This window comes from Theropithecus gelada, chromosome 4, assembly GCF_003255815.1.
Source record: "Theropithecus gelada isolate Dixy chromosome 4, Tgel_1.0, whole genome shotgun sequence".
Lineage (NCBI taxonomy): Eukaryota > Metazoa > Chordata > Mammalia > Primates > Cercopithecidae > Theropithecus > Theropithecus gelada.
Window position 1 is genome coordinate 30,292,958 of NC_037671.1, and position 4,734 is coordinate 30,297,691.

A 4,734-nucleotide genomic window follows, 5' to 3' on the forward strand; every position below is an offset into this window, starting at 1 on the left:
CGAGTAGCTGGGATTACAGGCATGCACCACCATCCCCGGCTAATTTTTGTATTTTCAGTAGAGACGGGGTTTCACCATATTGGCCAGGCTGATCTCAAACTCCTGACTTCAAATGATCCACCCGCCTCGGCCTCCCAAAGTGCTGGGATTGCGGGCGTGAGCCACTGCGCCCGGCCCCAACATGTTTTTCTAATGCTTAAGGAAACCCGGAGATGATATTAGCATGTTTTGCCCCTTAGTAAAGCATCTTATATGCCTGTGTCAGCCAGCACATAGCTGCATATAGCCCAAGGCCAGTCTGTCCGTCACTGTGTCCTTGGCAGAAAAAAAGAATCCAACAAATCGGTAGATTTTTATATTTAAGACGTGGCACTTGCATTTTACTGTGCTGGTGTGCATTCCCAGCATTTGGATAAGGGGCCGAGGTCAAGTCTCTCAGACTGTTGGCTGACAAACATTAAACCTGGAAATCCTAACACTGAGTATATGAAAAACAATTACAGTCAAGGGAACATGATAGAGAAAGCTTCAATCATCTTAGAGAATGCATATATTGTCATGAAGAGAACATTGGTTTAAAAAAATAAAACAAATGTTTAAGAGAATGAAAAGACAAGGCACAGACTGGGAGAAAATATTTGCAAAATACATATCTGATAAAGGACTGATATCCAAAATATATAAGAACTCTTAAAACTCAACAATAAAGAAACAAACAGATTAAAAAAACAGGCCAAAGACCCTAACAGATGTTACCAAAGAAGATATACAGATGGCAAATAAGCATATGAAAAGATGCTGCACATCATATGTCCTCAGGGAAATGCAAATTAAAACAATGGGGTGCCACTATACACCTATCAAAATGGCCAAAATCCAGGACCCTGACAATACCAAATGCTGACAAGGATGTGGAGCAACAGGAACTTTCATTCATTGCTGGTGGGAATGCAAAACATTAGAGCCACGCTGGAGGACAGTTTGACAATTTCTTACAAAACTAAACATGCTCTTACCATACGATCTAGTAATTGTGTTCCTTGGTATTTATGCAAAGGAGTTGAAAATGTATGTCCACACAAAATGTGCCCAAGAATGTTTATAGCAGCGTTGTTCATGATAGGCAAAACTTGGAAGCAGCCAAGATGTCCTTCAGTACATGAATAAATACATAAACTATGGTACATTCGGACAATGAAATATTCAGTAAGGAAAATAAATGAGCTATCAAGCTACCAAAAAGGAAGAACAGAAGACCATTAAGTGCATATTGGTAAGTGAAAGAAGTCAATCTGGAAAAGGCTACATACTGTATACTTCCATCTATATAACATCCCTGAAAATGCTAATCTATGGAAACAGCAAAGATTAGTGGTTGCCAGGGGCTTAGGGGGAGGGAAAAAGGGAAGAATAAGTGGTGTTCAGTGGATTTTAAGAGGGAAGAATAAGTGACGTTCAGTGGATTTTTAAGGCAGCGAAACTATTCTGTATGATATAGTAATGGTGGATACATGTTGTTATACATTTGTTAAAACCCATAGACTATACAGCACAAAAGTGACCCGTAATATAAACTATGGTCTTTAGTTAATAATAATTTATGAACATTGGCTCATCAATTGTAATAAATATACCACACTAATGCAAGATGTTAATAATAAAGAGACTGGGAGAGAAAGGGGGAAGGAAGGAGTATACTGAAACTCTACTTTCCACTCAATTTTTCTATAAACCTAAAACTGTTCCAAAAGTTTTCTATTAAATTTAAAATATAAGAATGTTAAATATGCTTATGGTAAGGTCTCAGAAGGAAATTAATGACATGCAGTTAGAAACTGAAGGAATGGTGATCTTGTTATAAAGAGGGAGAGACTTGGCTGAATTGTATTCTACAGTTGGGTGGAAAACAGAAATTGTACATGATGAACTTGAATATTTAGCTGAGAATACTTCCAAGTAAAATGTGGAATGTGCAACCTGGTTAGTTATTGCTGCTTATGGTGAAATGCATGAGGAAAGAAATAAACTGAGGAAGGAACTATTCAGCAAAAGGAACCAGCACTCATGATTTGGAAAACTTTTAGCCATACCTTATACAAATGAGACTTTCAATACATATTGAGGACACAGAAAGGTATAATTTCTGTCTTCAGCGACTTCTCTATCTCTATGTTGCCCAAAGTGGCCTCCAACTCCTGACCTCAAGCAATCCTCCCACCTCGGCCTCCCTAAATGATGGGGTTACAATCCATAAGCCACTGAACCCAGCCCTCAGAAACCTTTTGTGCTTAAAAAAACACCTCAGCAAAATACAAAGCAACTAGTGATATATTTGAACTAAAATTACTAATCAACTATTGGCTTGTTTGTTTTACTGTAACCATGACTAGGGACTGGCCACAGCTGCAATCTTATTTGTTTTACTGGGCTGAAAACAAAAACATGGTAGAATGGATCTCAGTAAAGGTAGAGAGTCAGGACTTAGTTGCAGGAAACAAAAACTAGTCCAGTTTCTACTTTAGCCCTAAATTGGAAACAAATCAGATGTCCTTCTATACTTAAAAAGGCAAATTGTCAATTTTTCTTCAAATACAAGGAATACCAAAGAAAATAAATTATTTTCTACAAAGAAAAAAAAAATTAGCTAGGCATGGTGGTGCATGCTTCTATTCCTAGCTACTCTGGAGGCTGAGGCAGAAGGATGGCTTGTGCCCAAGAGTTCAGGTTACTGTAAGCTATGATGGTGCCACTGCACTCCAGTCTGTGTGACAGAGTAAGACCCTGATTCTAATTTTTTTTTATTTTTTAAAACAGATTTTTGATATTTCTGTGGTATCTAACTGTATTCAAAGCTGGAGTTGCAAATGATTTCAGCAAACAAAATATATAAAGAAATGCTTGACAAAAATATGTCCACCAAATAAAAAGGATGTGGTATGCATGAACTATGAACAACAATCTATAACACAATTTATATCTGTATGGACACCTCGCTACCCCATCAAACTGCTTCATGTCTATCCCCTCAAATTATGGTCTTCCATAAATCTAGTGAATTTCTTTTAGTCTTCTTTTGACCCTGTAGGGGTGAGAGAATCTTTTTTCTCCGCTCTGGAGTTTGGTTATCTGAGTCTGAGAAATAAAGTTGCCAGTAGACAGATTAACAGAAGCAAAGGCATACACATTTATTATGCACATATGCACAGGGGTCCCAGAAAGTGTAAGTGAGACTCAAAGAAGGGGCAGATGGTTGAAGCTTAAATAGGTCTTGGAGCTACATAAAGAAATAGGGGCTTGAAGGCTCCTGGAAGGTGGTGGCGAGAAGTAATGTGAGGGTTAGGGCAGGAACTACTCTGGTAAAAAAGCTTGTCTTATTACACAGATAAAGTCTCTCAAGTAGCAGCCCTCAGAAAGGTGGTGAAGAAAAGAACTGAAGGCTGGCTCGGCGAGATGTCCCGGGCGTGGAGACCTTTAGTTTTCTCTCCTGGGATCTGAGTTAATCTTCTCTGGTTTAGTACAGATTCCAGGAGAGGGTTCATGACAATCTCTTTCCTTCAAATAAGGGAAACTTCAGTGAAAGCCCCTCCCTGCCATTCCGGAATGAAAGAGGATCAGGAGGCAGTGGGGCTGCGGAAGGTCAGAGAGACTTTGGTTCTGAGGTTCTTAGGTTGTTCAAAGTACTCAGCACTTCCAAGAGCCATACTTTGGGGTATCGTTTTCTGAGCGCTAACAAGGCTCCTCAGAAAATCTCTGTCTTTTCCATCCCGCTCTTCCTTCCTTTCTTCTCTTCCTCTTTCTCCTCTTCTTTCTCCTTCATCCTCTTATTTCTACCTCCTGTCCCTCCTTCCTTCCTTCTCCCTTCTGGTCACTTTCTTCTCTCCCTCTTCCTCCTTGTCCCTCTTCCTCATTTATCTACTTAGTCGACATGGTTTCTTAGCTTGCGATTGTTTCCCTCTTTTCTTAGATTAGTATATGGTTCCAAGAAGTAGACGAAAGCCAGTTACAGTAATCTGTGCACCCAAAGGGCTCAGGAAAACTCCAGGACCGGCAGCTTTAGACTTCAATACCGAAGCACAAGAGAAAAAGAAAATATACTGCGTGGGTTAGATTTTGAGAGAAGGAGCGTCTGCCTTGGCCAAAAATCAAAGTAGGATCTTCCTTTTTGATAGGTAACCCGGTTCCATGGGAACTCATGAATCGTCTATAAATTTCTTTCTTAACCCAACTGGAGCGCGGAAGCGCACTGTGAAATGCAAAATGCCGTGCAAACGCGACTGGGTAGATACTTCCTTGGGTTGGTGTGAGCCTAGAGACTTAGGGACCTCATCAGAGCAAGAAAGTGCAAGTAGGGTTTTCTGCATCATTTTCTGGCCCTCCAGTTCAGACACAAATCAGAAGTTAGTCCCTTCTTGAAAGCCATTAGCATTCATCAAGGAGCCTCAATGCGAGGAAGTTTCAAACAAAAACTAACTGTGTCAGGCCTAGATTTAGGGTGAGGGTCTGATTCCACTTCCTTGCGGGGTCGGTTTGGGTCTAGGTGAGAGAGGTACAGTGGTCTCTAGTTTTCTGGAAACGGTACTGCTGATAGGGCAAGGACTCCTTGCGGCTGGCTTGCCTTATCCAACTTGCACGTCACCTCAGAGTTTCTGATGTACTCGCAGACTCTAGTTTCTTGCGCCGGAAACCATTTTTACCGTATTTTGTTCTTTTGGCCCTTTCTTTTTAGTTAGCTGA